This window comes from Magnolia sinica, chromosome 9 (genome assembly GCF_029962835.1).
Source record: "Magnolia sinica isolate HGM2019 chromosome 9, MsV1, whole genome shotgun sequence".
NCBI lineage: Eukaryota > Viridiplantae > Streptophyta > Magnoliopsida > Magnoliales > Magnoliaceae > Magnolia > Magnolia sinica.
In genome coordinates this window covers 36,833,119-36,848,469 of record NC_080581.1, presented here as the reverse complement: position 1 = coordinate 36,848,469, position 15,351 = coordinate 36,833,119, and the positions used below count along the sequence as shown (strand labels likewise).

Below are 15,351 nucleotides of genomic sequence, written 5' to 3'. Positions count from 1 at the left end.
TTGGTGCACCAGTGGGAAACCCCCACCTATATGTGTACACCCATACTTGGGATGTAACCCGACTGGTTGTGATAGTAATGGACCTTCGGCTTAGTGGTTATTGAATGGTGGTTTAAATTAACCAGTGATGTGGGCCTACCATCCAGGGTTGTTGTGTCCAACGGTTTTCAAGGATGGTCTTTTATCGCACGATTTTGATACTCGCCCTATGTGGCTTATTTTGATATTTGTGCTTTGATATCGTCGTACGTGTCCTTGTCCTGGTATTTTCCCTATATGGGCTCGATGTTTTTATACGATGCAACCATGCGATGGCAAGCCCCATATGTTGTAATATGATTGACCACTAGTCGATGAGTTTCCATTAAACATCTTAAGATGGTAGTCTCATGAGCCGGGGATGGTGGTAATGGGACACTATGCCCGAGCTGTCGGCCTACGCTGGGCTCTGAGCTCCCCGTAGTGACCTTGAGCTCACCTAAATTGGCTGATTGTAACTGGACTAATAATGGTTTGGCTAATCATGCATCCATAGCATGTTGGCGATGACGGGTGGCTAATCTGGATGCTGTAGCACGTGCCCTTAGGATCTTCAGGGTATCGTTTCGCTAGCTCCCAGACCACCGACTATCGACCCCTGTCCGACTGGATGATTTTCCCAGGTCGATGATTTGCATGGGTGACGAGCCCAAGTCCGGCTGGATGTGCATCCCCAGGCCGATGTGCATTCATACATCTATGCATTTAAAAAGATTGCATCATGTATTGTTTTGATTGTCTTGTTGTTTTTTTTAACTATGCTTACCTAATGGGGCGGTGTGTAATCTTGAGGGGAATTCACACTGAGTTGGCCACTCATCCATCCAATATACAACCGTACAGGTAGTGTAGGTGGCCCCATATATTGTTGAGGAGCAGGTTATGGTTGACAAGGGTGCACGATTCCATTTGCTAAGGGTTGCTATAGGATTTCACAATTCAAGATTGTTGCAGTTTACCTTGTTTCACATGTAATATTATGTCAATTTTGTATTTGTAAGAATGGGGACATTGGTTTGTATAAGTCATTATGGACAACCACCTGTATATTCTAAATGAAAATTGAAACTTCCCTTTTTGCTTATTTGTCCATTCTACGCTCATTTGCTTACTCTGATAAGGAGAAAAAAAAATTACGTGAATTTGACCATCCTTTAAGATTAACACTCGGGTTTTTGGGAAACGAGTCATATACTCGGGTCCTGAAAACACGGGGCGTTACAGTTGGTATCAGAGCATAGTTTGGACAAACTTGGCCTTGGGAAATGACCTTATACAAACTTTAAATGTCTTAAGTTAGAATGTTTGAAATTAGAAATTTAAACTTAAGTGAACTTCCCTTAGATTTAGAAGAATGATTGGGAATATAGAAATCCAAACTTAGTTTCCCCTCATAAATAATTAAGATAGTTAGTTGAAATGATGTGAAATCCCTTATATGTAGAAATAATTGAGAATACAGGAACTCAAAACTTTAGGCCCCTTAGAAACTTGTTTGGAGGACTGAAGAACTTAGGAATGAACTTAGGTCCCTCCTTAGAAATTTTTAGAATAACCATTTGAACTCATTTGAACTTCCCCCGTAGTTAGGAGAAATTGTGAATATAGAAATTCCAGATCTTAGGCCCTTAGCACATTTTTGGATAATCTTAGGACTTGGGAATTGAACTTAGATTCCCTTGGAAATCTCATGTTTGGTCAATTGAACTAGGAGTTAAACTTAGGTACTGTGGAAGAACAAATACCGACCATGACACATTGGAGATCCAACAAGAACATTCCTTGGACTTAACCCTTGGTGAACAAATTTTATAAATCTCGAAATTTGAACTTCTTTAAAGATTTTGTAGTTAGAAATCATATTGTTGCCATCTCCAGGGAATGAAGCAACCTTAGGCATTGAAAGGAAATCCCATTACTCACTACATCGTACATTCGGTTAGTCGTGGGTTAGTCGTGAATGTTCCCCAAACTTGAAGAATCATAGTAGGGGTTATAGTTTAAATTCCCTAATGCATCTCGTTAATTAGAGACAAGAGTTTTCATGAAATCTCAACACTTAAGGTTAATTAGTGACAAAGTTATAGAGTTCTGAGTAAATTTTCAACCTGAGACTAAGCATATTAGAACTAGATTTGAAAATTTCAAACTCAGGTTCCATATAGAAATCCTGGTCTTGAAATTTTCAAGTAGTGCATTAGATGATCAGAGCACGCAGTGGAAGCGTAATGGGCCGCATAAACTTGAGGATATAAGATTACATGATATTTTCTAGGAGTCCAGAATAATCAGGATCGCGGATTGATGGAACCATATTTAAATGAGGTTTACATGGTTTGACTCGAATTCTATGTCCTAGCAAATCTCAATGACTCCAATACTCTGATCAAGTAAAGGATCGAGATTTAACAGGATTATGAATGGATACCAAAATCCTCTGTCCTGCGCAGACAGATGATCAATGTATCGGGCTCAAACCTACTACGACCATCTATTCGTGTTAGCCTGAACATTAAAATTTGAAATCTTTAAGGGGGGTAGCTTGCAATGACTCTAGTTCTAGTAGCAAGTTATGGGCACTTATACAAATAACCTTAATGCAGAAAACCAACAGATGCATATGGACATTGTAAGAAAGATTGTGCTGAATCTCGAGGACGAGATTCTCTTTAAGGGGGGTAGATTGTAACAACCCGATCTTTTCAATACCCGAGTATTGAAAGTCCTCGAGTGTTACCATGAAGTTTAACTTGATACATGCATGTGTACGACACCAACTTAGTTATCCTATACCTACATCCATTCCCCAACAAAAATTGAACCATTGAAAATGATCTTCTTTCATAGATCAAGCCATCTGACCGTAAACTTCAAGGTAAGACTCTCTGTCATGAGATCTAACGTATGTGTCTTCCCTTAAAGGAATTGACAAATAACTCCCTATCCATAACAATTTAGATATACGTTCTTTTGTAAGAATTTCTTAGTAACGTACTTAGAACTATGTGGAGCCATTAGACTTCTCAAAACTCTTAGATCAGCAATAATTACGAAAATGCCATCAACCTATATCCTAAATTCCAACTCACAAGGTTCTCATGATCTGTTTCGTGTGAAACTTTATACCATGCCTAATTACCAAAAATTAACCGTACACGTTGAATTTTAGGCCTTAGATCACAGTAAATCAACTACTTGACCTCTACATCCGTTCGTACACTTATCAGATCAAGATTCTGATCCGTCCATCTTATTCACACCATATGAAAATGCTTATCCCACCATTAGAATTAGAATTTGAGAAACCTTCATGTATAAGAAAGTCACTCGAATCTAACGTTATATAAGTCTTACCCCTAATCACTCTGGAAACCCACTTTGTGTTTACCTATTCACAAAACTGACCATACATCCACCCATATGCATGGTTAGAGTGCTAACCATAAAGCTTCCTTATTTTTAACAAGTCACCTGACCGTCCATCAGGTTTGGATCCGCCAAATGGACCATCCGAATATCAAGATGAATCGGTCATTGTGAAGATCTTCGGGTTTAAGTCCCAACTACCTGGTAACTTGTCAATCGGAGGTATATAAATGTCATTTTGAATTACGGAATGTATAGGCCACTAAAGAAGCATCTTAGACACCCTTGGGAGATCGGGGCCCAAACTAGACCAAGAGAAAGAGCACGAAAAATGAAGAATGCTTGCCAAAATTCAAGAAATTCGGGCGGCGCACTTCGACGTAATGGACGTCGGACGCTGGTTGAGAAATGAATGGCAACATCGTAAATATTTTTGAATGCCATTATATAATCCGTTGAAGCTAAAACATACCGTGCGGCCCACCCGATCAACAAATCTGTCCCATTTTTGGACCTTAATCCTAGCAGGGCATGTTAAACTTAATGAGTAGAGTGGATCGTACAACTACAAGTAGTAAAGTGGACTTTTTGAAAAATATCAATTCATTCAAATTTTCTACGTGCATGGGATTTCACGGTAAATGCCATTTAATGTATTATCAAATCGTGCGGCCCACCTAAAGTTCGGATCTACTTCAAATTTTAGACCATCGGTTAACACGGCGTGCCAAAGACGGTGAATGGAGTGGATCTTCTGGAAGATCATCACAGGTGGAACCCCATCTATTTTGAACAACAAGAAAGAAAAGAAACTGTTGCGTGTTGTAAAAGCGGACGAAAAAGGAAGGTGACGGAATTATCATCACATGTTGACTAGTGGTGTGGCCCATCCAAAACTCGGATCTATCCCATATTTTGGCCCATGGCCTAACATTATCATACAAAGCAAATGAAGGGAGAGGATTTGCCTAAGCGACATCAAGAGGGACCCTACATGATGCCACAGCCAATCATGAGAGTGGTTCCAGAGGCAATTAGGCGCTGGGCAACATCTACTGTTCAAATATGTTGTGTCCCACTAAAATGCTTAGATCCTTTCCATATCTGAACCTGAAACCATAAGACTACATGATCTGGCCAAGACGATGAACGGCGTGGATTAGTCACAAACACCCGGTGAGCCTTATGTTTCTGTGCACGTACACCATGGTGTAGTGCACCTGGTGTGCATCAGACGTGCCAGGCAAGCCGACCGGCGCTGACCCACGCCCTCTCTCGAACTGAGAGATTTCTCTCTCTCCCTCTGGTTTTCAACAGCGGACGGACCACTGTCCGTGTCTATGATCATGGCCCATGAGGGTGGACCCGATTCCATGATCCAATCCGTTCATCTTGTAGAGGGTGAGATTTTGACCACAACCCTGTTGGTCACTCACCTTGAAGCTCCCATGCAGGGTTGCAATTTCCAGCGCAAGAGAGCCATTTGTGTTTGTTTCTTTCAAAAAAAAATGGAAAGCCCGGTTTTCTTCCACGCTGGCGATCCATGTGAGGGCCTCTCCTCCAATCACATGCCCTTGTTTCGGACGCACCCAAACCATTCACGCGCTAATCACGTGCTAGGTTTTCTATGCAAAACCAACACCTATCCCTCCCACGGTTTTGAGAAAACCGAATGGCTGTATTCAATCCGGGCCATCCAGTTCTCATCCAATGGCCCTAGAGAGCTAGGATTTTTCCATAAATGAAGAGGATCGAGTAGCCGCAGCTGCTCTCCACCTCTTACTGTAGCTCGAGCGGAAAATGACCGTTTCCCTTCCACCAGCGAACCCACCACCCAAATCATCCTAAAGCTTCAAATGAGCTTATCCATAAGCTCCCTAGGGTTCATATGAACCATCCCATGCTGTCAGATCGGAGGAAGAAGCCTCCATTCAAGATCCGCCATTAATGGCGTCATCTTCTTCCTCACCGATCCACCGCACCTGACAACCCAAACCGAGTCGAATCTGGCTGGATTGCCGTCCTCAATGGGACATTTTTGACTGGAAAAGAGAGAGAGAGAAGATGGAAGAAAGGAGAAAGAGGAAGATGGAGTGGTGCGGTTGTTGCACCGCACCAACACAACCAACTCAAACTGGGCCGAATCTGGACCGACTCCAGATTGAGTCACACGTGGGACTGATTCAGTCCAGGCACCACTGGTCCTTTGCACGTCCAGGAGGAGGAAGGAAAAGGAGAAGTCGATGAAAGAGAAGGAGCAGAGAAAGAAGAAGAAAAAAATGGGGAAAGAATGGGTGCGGCTGCACCATCACCAAGCTCTAGCTCGACTCGAGCTGAGTCTTACGTCTGGCCCAGTCCAGACGTTTCTGATTTCCAGCTTATTGAAAACAGAGAAAGAAGAGGAGAGAGTTAGGGAGAGAAGAAGACAAGTTGAGAGAGTGAGTTGTGTAGCTGGCGAGTCGACTCGACTCACCTGAGTTGAGTTGGCCCATCCTTGAGTCGAGTCCAGCCACCTCTGGACTTCCCAGAAGCAGAAATGAAGAAGGAGAGAGAATGGAGGGAAAGAGGGAGTGGAAGAAGAGAAAAGAAGGAAGTGAAGGAGAGCGAGTGGTGATGAGTCGAGTTGACTCAAACCGAGTCGACTAAGGTGAGTTCACCTTCTCCTTCCTGAATGAAATTCTTTCGATTAAAATTTATCATTATTACTATTTCCATCATTATTAGAATCATGAGTATTATAAATGAATGGCAGTTGATAAACTATCTATATTGATGTTAGTTATTACATATAAGAACTATCATTATTAAATATTAGTGTCTTATTTTGTTATTACTAGACATTATCATTGATGTTAGGACATACTATGCATTTTCACCAAAATAATTGTTAGCATCACTTTAGCTGATATAAATTATAACACTAATGCTAACAATATTTTTTAATTATTAAAATTTAGTGCTCACCACCTAGAGTTCAAACCCTAAAAACCTAGCCTAAACTTACGTAATCTGGACCGTATGTTATGATCCTAGTCGTTAGTAAATTATCCATACAAATATTAGTTAATACATATAAAAGTTATGATTGTTAAAATATTAATATTTTACCTTGTCATTCTTAAGATATCACTATTAACGTTAGAACATACTACTCATTTTCATCAAAATGATCATTAATGTCACGTTAACTAATATTAGGGATATTGTTAATACTAATAATCATTTTAGAATTATTAGTATTATTGTTTGTGGTGGGTTCTTGTTAGGAAATTTAATATAATAGTGGCCATTGTTAATATTCCTAAATTTAATAACCAATTTATCTAATTAATTTTATTCATTTATTATTCCAGTTGATAATATCATTAATGACCACACAAAATAGAGTTCGAATTCCATAACTGAAACCGGGAATCTAAGCCTAAAACTAAACCCTAGGTAGTAGGTAGAACTTGGATCTAATTGTACGAGTTCCTGATTTATGGTAGGATTTGATTTTAAGGGCACGCGCTTCCTAGCAGCCTTAGTTGGCATTGGCAATTCGACTAGTCAGGTGATGATTCTTCCCCTTGAGCTTTCCATCTTCTCATTAGCTTAAGTTATAGTTTTTATTTAAATTTATATTTAATATCTCTCTCTTATAATCACATGTGTTAGTTGGTGGAAATTGAATTGCTATATTGCCTGCTTAACATTCATCTTGTATGATTGTTCATGGATTATTTGTGGATTGCTTATGGAACTTGAATTGGTGCACCAGTGGGAAACCCCCACCTATATGTGTACACCCATACTTGGGATGTAACCCGACTGGTTGTGATAGTAATGGACCTTCGGCTTAGTGGTTATTGAATGGTGGTTTAAATTAACCAGTGATGTGGGCCTACCATCCAGGGTTGTTGTGTCCAATGGTTTTCAAGGATGGTCTTTTATCGCACGATTTTGATACTCGCCCTATGTGGCTTATTTTGATATTTGTGCTTTGATATCGTCATACGTGTCCTTGTCCTGGTATTTTCCCTATATGGGCTCGATGTTTTTATACGATGCAACCATGCGATGGCAAGCCCCATATGTTGTAATATGATTGACCACTAGTCGATGAGTTTCCATTAAACATCCTAAGATGGTAGTCTCATGAGCCGGGGATGGTGGTAATGGGACACTATGCCCAAGTTGTCGGCTAGTGACGAGCTCCCGTAGTGACCTTGAGCTCACCTAAATTGGCTGATTAAGTGGACTAATAATGGTTTGGCTAATCATGCATCCATAGCATGTTGGCGATGACGGTGGCTAATTCTGAATCTTGTAGCACGTGCCCTTAGGATCTTGAGGTATCGTTTCGCTAGCTCCCGGACCATCGACTATCGACCCACGACTGGATGATTTTCCCAAGTCGATGATTTGCATGGGTGACGAGCCCAAGTCCGGCTGGATGTGCATCCCCAGGCCGATGTGCATTCATACATCTATGCATTTAAAAAGATTGCATCATGTATTGTTTTGATTGTCTTGTTGTTTTTTTTAACTATGCTTACCTAATGGGGCGGTGTGTAATCTTGAGGGGAATTCACACTGAGTTGGCCACTCATCCATCCAATATACAACCGTACAGGTAGTGTAGGTGGCCCCATATATTGTTGAGGAGCAGGTTATGGTTGACAAGGGTGCACGATTCCATTTGCTAAGGGTTGCTATAGGATTTCACAATTCAAGATTGTTGCAGTTTACCTTGTTTCACATGTAATATTATGTCAATTTTGTATTTGTAAGAATGGGGACATTGGTTTGTATAAGTCATTATGGACAACCACCTGTATATTCTAAATGAAAATTGAAACTTCCCTTTTTGCTTATTTGTCCATTCTACGCTCATTTGCTTACTCTGATAAGGAGAAAAAAAAATTACGTGAATTTGACCATCCTTTAAGATTAACACTCGGGTTTTTGGGAATTTTTTTTTCACGACCAAGAAAACACTGATTAGGAAATCTAATCTCCCACCCCCAACCTAAAATCTACATTGTCCTCAATGTAAAAGAAATAAGCATGTAATGCACATGGGACAATGAAAATATAAGAGGAGTGATGGAAAGATAGTACCTGACGAAAAAATCAAGAGGCTTTCCAAAGATATCTACGTAAGAGCGAGTCAGCACAAGAGAGAAACCAACAGAAGTAAAATAAAATAATAAAAATAAAATCCTACCTATACCACTTTCGTAGGTGCTCTCGATTGCATTTAGCATATGCAACAAGCCTTTAAACCCCTAGGTTGCCCATAGTGGATGAGTTGTAGTCTCGTGAGGGTTTGCAGTAATGTTACCCACAAACATTGAACTAACTAATGATAAAAATGAAATGAAATGAAGAGCTGGGTTGCCTCCCAGGAGCGCTAAGTTTACCGTCTTCAGCCAGACAAATAAAGCAACTACCCTAGTCCTATGAAAGCGATAAACCTACCTATACCTCCATCAGATTAGGAGATCAATCCTAATAAACAGGAGCAGTCAGGGTCATGGACATGTCCTCTAAATCAAATTTCTCGACAAATGGTTTCAATCGATGTCCATTGACTTTAAACTCCTTGCCATTGTCGGAATCTCTTATCTCAACGGCCTCATGAGGAAAAACAGTAACAACAATGTACGGGTCGGTCCAATGAGATCGAAGCTTACCCGGAAAGAGATGTAATCGAGAATTGTACAAAAGGACCTTCTGACCAGGCGTGAATGATTTTCGCAAAATGTGTTGGTCATGAAATGCTTTCATCTTGTCCTTGTAAATTCTCGAATTATCGTATGCATCATTCCGGATTTCCTCAAGTTCATTCAATTGAAGTTTGCATAGTGAGCCAGCGTTGTCCAGATTGAAATTAAGATTTTTGATCGCCCAGTACGCTTTATGTTCCAACTCCACAGGCAAGTGACAAGCTTTCCCATAGACAAGTCTAAAGGGACATTCCAATAGGGGTTTTAAAGGCAGTACGGTATGCCCATAAGGCATCGGTCAATCGGATTGACCAATCCTTACGATCAGGGTTAACCGTTTTCTCCAAAATGTGTTTAATTTTTCTATTAGAAATCTCAGCTTGCCCACTTGTCTGTGGGTGGTACGGGGTGCTCACCTTATGAGAGATACCGTATTTCTTCATTAAGCTCTCAAATGGTTTATTACAAAAGTGTGAGCCCCCATCACTAATGATGGCTCGAGGCGTTCCGAATCGAGAAAGGATGTTTTCTTTTAGGAATTTAATGACCGTGCAATGGTCATTAGTTCGACATGGAATCGCTTCGACCCATTTAGTGACATAATCCAAGGCGAGCAAAATATACAGATTTCCAAACGATTGGGGGAATGGTCCCATGAAATCGATGCCCCAGCAATCAAATGCTTCAATGATAAGGATGGGATTCAAAGGCATCATATTTCGACGGGACAATGCTCCCAATTTCTGACAACGCTCACAAGCTTTGCAAAACTCATGAGTGTTTCTAAACATAGTGGGCCAGTAAAAGCCACACTGCAGAATCTTGGCCGTGGTCTTTTTAGCAGAAAAGTGACCACCACAGGCCTGTGAGTGATAGAAGGAGATGACGCTCTGATGCTCATCGTCTGGTACACATCTCCTTAGGATTTGGTCTGGGCAATATTTAAATAAATAAGAATCATCCCAGAAAAAGTTGCGCACCTCGGTGAAGAATTTCTTCTTATCTTGCGTAGTCCACTGTGTTGGTAGAGCACCTGTAGCAAGATAATTAGCAATATCAGCAAACCAAGGTGAATGGGAGACTCTGAACAGTTGTTCATCGGGGAACATGTCGTTGATATGGGTCGTCTCAGGGGAATCAGATGTATTAAGGCGAGACAGATGATCGGCCACTACGTTCTCTACTCTCTTTTTATGTTTAATTTTCAAATCAAATTCTTGGAGTAGAAGGATCCATCGTATCAGGCGGGGCTTAGAATCATTCTTAGAAAGAAGATTTCAGTGCCGTATGATCTGTATAGATAATGATCTTGGATCCGATCAGGTAGGACCTAAATTTGTCCAAGGTGAACACTACGGCTAAGAGTTCTTTTTCCATAGTTGAGTAGTTCACTTGAGCCGGATTTAAAGTCCTACTCGCGTAATGGATGACATAGGGTCTCTTATCCTTTCTCTGGCCTAGAACCACTCTAAGAGCATAATCAGAAGCGTCGCACATAAGCTCAAAAGGAAGGCTCCAGTCGGGTGGCTGCATGATAGGTGCAGTGGTTAACGTGCCCTTAAGCTTGGTGAAAGCTTCCTGACATTGCTCAGTCCACTCGTATGGTGCATCCTTTTGCAAAAGATTACATAAGGGACGAGAGAGGAGACTAAAGTCCTTTATGAATTGTCTATAAAATCCTACGTGTCCTAAGAAGGATCGCACATCTCTGATGTTCTTGGGCGGATGTAGGTTAGAGATAAGATCGATTTTTGCCTTATCCACCTCGATTCCTTTGGACGAGATAATATGTCCAAGGACAATTCCCTTCTGAACCATGAAATGGTACTTCTCCCAATTAAGTACCAAGTTCTTTTCTTCACATCTTTTCAGCACACATTTAAGATTTTTCAAGTACTTGCTGAAAGATGGACCGTAAACAGAGAAATCGTCCATGAAGACCTCTAGATATTGCCCCACCATATCAGAAAAGATACTAAGCATACATCGCTGAAAGGTGGCAGGGGCATTACATAGTCCGAATGGCATCCTTCGATAGGCAAAGGTGTCGTAGGGACATGTAAATGTGGTCTTTTCCTGGTCTTCAGGGGCTATCTCTATCTGGTTGTAGCCCGAATACCCGTCAAGGAAACTGTAATAGGAATGACCAGCTAACCTTTCCAGGATCTGATCAATGAATGGTAAAGGAAAGTGGTCTTTCCTCGTGACGGTATTCAACTTCCTGTAGTCAATGCACATTCTCCAACCAGTAGTGACTCTAGTTGGCACGAGTTCATTATTAGCATTGGCTACGATGGTGATTCCGGACTTCTTAGGGACCACTTGAGTTGGACTCACCCATTGACTATCAGATATAGGGTATATGATACCCACGTCCAATAGTTTAAGAACCTCGGCCTTAACCACTTCCTTCATGTTTGGATTTAGTCTACGTTGTGGTTGCCGAGCGGTTTTTACATTATCCTCAAGATATATGCGGTGAGTACAAATCGAGGGATCGATTCCCTTGAGGTCCGCTATCGTCCATCCCAGGGCTCCTTTATGCTCAATGAGAGTAGATATGAGCATACTCTCCTGTTCTTTCTCCAGGTGGGCAGAGATCACCACCGGGTATGTCTCATCTTGACCTAAATAGGCATATTTCAAATCAGAGGGCAAAGGTTTTAGGTCAAGCTTCGGCGGCTTGAGGTTAGACGGTAGAGGCATTACATCGGTTTGTGGCAATTCTTCAAATTGTGACCTCCACCGGTTAACTTCAAGTACCGGTGCAGTATCAAGCAAAGCACACGTCTCCCTAATCATGTCATCATCAAAATCATGGGAGTGGGCCAGACACGTCTCCAGAGAGTCAGAGGATAAGGTTAGAGGTGTCGTATCTTCCACTAAAGAGTCAATCATGTTAATGTCGTGGAAATTGTCATCCTTTCTAAGTTTCTGCCGTTATTGAAAAAGATGTTTGACTCCAATGTCATATTCCCAAAAGACATAGTCATGACACCATTCCTGCAATTGATCATTGCATTTGAAGTGGCAAGGAATGAGCGGCCAAAAATGACGGGGATCTGAGTGCTTATGTTATTAATGGGTTCGGTGTCCAGGATGATAAAATCTACAAGGTAGTAAAATCTATCAACTTGGACCAACACATCCTCAATTATCCCTTTTGGTACACGAACAGAGCGATCAGCAAGTTGTAGTGTGGTTAGGGTGGGTTTTAATTCACCCAAACCTAACTGTTTGTATACCGCGTAGGGAATCAGATTGACGCTCGCTCCTAAGTCAAGAAGTGCATGATCAATTCGATGGTCCCCGATTACACATGATATGGTTGGGCTACCGGGATCCTTGAATTTCTGTGGCACGTCTTGCTTTAGGATGACACTCACTTTCTCGGTCAAGAAGATCTTCTTTTGAATACTCTGCCGTCGTTTGGTCGTGCATAAGTCTTTTAGGAATTTGGCATATGAAGGTATCTGTTTCACGACATCAAGTAGAGGAATGTTGACTTTCACTTGTTTCAACACCTCTAGGATATCCTGAGAGTTAGAGAGAGGTTTTGGTGCGACCAACCGTTGGGGAAATGGAGCAACTGACTTTTCTAGAAGTTCCGGTTCTAATTTTTGTGGGGCATCACTAGATCCATCATTGTTGTCCTCTTCTGGTTCTTGAGGCTTTTCGGGCCTAACCGGAAGAGTTTTATTAATGATTTTTTCACTCCTAAGAGTGGTGATGGATTTAGCGTGCCCCATCTGATTTGAAGAGCTGGGATCGTTAATCTCGTACTACGGTTTAGGATTGGGGAGAGGTTGTGCAGGAAGCATCCCCTTTTCTATAACCGTCATACGAGAATCTATCTTTTGCATAAAATCTGTAATTCCCCGCATTGCCTGAGCCAGCTCTTGTATGGAATTTTGAACCGGTTCCTCTTGAGGTTTCACTTGGTTTGGATTTTGATTGAAGAAACCTTGAGGGGTAGCCATTTGTCCATTCCTCCAACTAAAGTTTGGATGATTTTTTCAACCAGGATTGTACGTATTGGAGTTAGGTCCAGTAAAAGGTCTTTGATAGTTGTTTACGGCATTGGCTTGTTCATTCAACACTCCTCGAAAGGCGGGTATTGTAGGACAATTTTCAGTTGTATGAATGTTGCAATCATAGATGCCGCAAACAATTTCATTAACCTTATCCTTCTTTCCTTCCATGGCCTCAACTTTCCTTATGAGCGTAGTCACTTTACACTTGATATCATCCTCTTCTTTCAAGAGATATAATCCACCTTTCTCCTTTAATTGAGTCGGCCTAGACGTGGTGTTCGACTTTGGGTAATAGTCCCATGATTGTGTTTTTTCAGCAAGACTATCGAGGTAATCCCATACCTCGTCAACATCTTTATTAATGAACTCTCCATTACACATTGTCTCGACCATTTGGCGCATGGAAGATGTCAGTCCATCATAGAAAAAATTTGTAATGCGCCACGTTTCAAATCCGTGTTGTGGGCATGAACTGACCAAATCTTTGAACCTTTCCCAACATTGGAGGAATGTTTCATCTTCCTTTTGGGCAAAGTTCATGATTTCTTTTCTGAGGGTAATCGTTTTATGATGTGGGAAGAATTTTTTTATGAATTCCCTTTGCATGTCGTTCCATGTGCCAATGGATCTAGGACGCAGTGAATGTAACCACGTCTTAGCTTTCTCTTTTAAGGAAAAAGGAAAGAGTTTCAGCCTGATTGTATCCTCAGATACATTAGGAAAACATAATGTAGCTATAATCTCATCGAACTCTTTCAAATGTAAATATGGACTTTCTGATTCAAGTCCATGGAATTTGGGAAGGAGTTGGATAACTCCTGGCTTGATGTCCATTTGTCCTGTGTTTTCAGGAAAAATCATGCATGAGGGCGTACTCACTCCCGCCGGTTGTAGATAATCTCGTAAAGTACGAGGCGGGGGTGCCTGATGCACCTCGTTCTCATCTTGGGTATCCTCCACCCTGGGTGGAAGTAGAGGAGGTTGGTCTTCAGCCATAACTTCAATTAACTCAGGGGATTTCGAGTGGTGTCTAGTCCTGCGATGGATAGTCAACCCCTCAACCAATCCTCCTTCAGTCAAGAGACGTCGAGTGTTGTCACGGGCCCACTTGGACATGAAACACTCACAGCCCTCAATCAAATTTGAAACCCTATCCTAAGAAAGGAAAAGAAAATCTAGAAAGAAAGAGAGAGATGGAAAGAAATTACCAAATTGAAGTCCCTAAGTTAAAAACCTGCAAAATAAAACAAAATAAGTTAGATTCTAAAAAGAGAAGAAAAATCTTTTTAAAAGAAAGATGGCAGTAAACTGATTTCTAAAAGAAGAAAGTCCTAAACTAGAAAGTAAATTACTAAAAGAGAATTGAAAAATAGAAAGTAGAGAGAAAGAACTCACCGAATTAGAAATTTCTATTTTAAAGGCCTATAGAATAGGAAAGTTAGTTTCTAAACAAAAATTCTATAAGTAAAAAATTAGGAAACAAAATTAGATTCTAAAAGAGTTAAAATTAGAAAGATACTAAAAATAAAATAGAAAGTTAATTTCTAAAAAAGGGAAATAACTAACCTAGTTTCTAAAAACAAAAGAGGAAAGTTCTAAAAATAAACTATTTCCTACAAATAGGAGGATACGAGAATTAAAAATTTCTAAAATTTAAGCCCTAATTTTAAGAGTAGAAAAAGTAGAGAAATTAGGAAGGAATTACCAATTTAGAAACTCATGTCAGGGTTCCACAAAATCAAGAAAACAGGTTAGTTTCTAAAATAAAATAATAGTTCCTAAAAATAAAATAAAATAAAATAATTTAACCTAAAGTTAGTAAAATCCTAATCCTAACCTAATTCTAAAACTAATTAATTTCAGAAAAATGTAACCGTCAGTCCCCGGCAACGGCACCAAAAACTTATTCACTCCCCAAGTATAGGGTTGTGATGTAGTAATAAACTCGGTAAGACCGAGGTCGAATCCCAAAGGACTGATACCTGTACGTTATCTGAAACTAAGTAGAACTAGAATTGGACTAAGATGTAATCTAAATCAAATAGAATTTAATAAATAATTGTGGAATAATTATCAAAAACTTAAGGAATTCAGAGGAAAGAAACTAGGGATTCAGAGGATCCACTTGTAGAGATTAGGGAGATCTTATGCCTGCATCAAGAATCATGGAAATCGGACTAAACTTCCTTTGATATAGTTTT

At 40.5% G+C, this 15,351-nt stretch overlaps 1 non-coding gene across 1 annotated transcript; it reads left to right on the top strand.

Moving 5' to 3' along the window:
* The first annotated feature begins 13,601 nt into the window (after window positions 1-13,601).
* On the top strand, window positions 13,602-13,708 carry LOC131257282 (small nucleolar RNA R71). Its single transcript, XR_009177289.1, has one exon. It is a non-coding gene; the product is annotated as a small nucleolar RNA R71 (small nucleolar RNA).
* The last annotated feature ends 1,643 nt before the right edge of the window (window positions 13,709-15,351 follow it).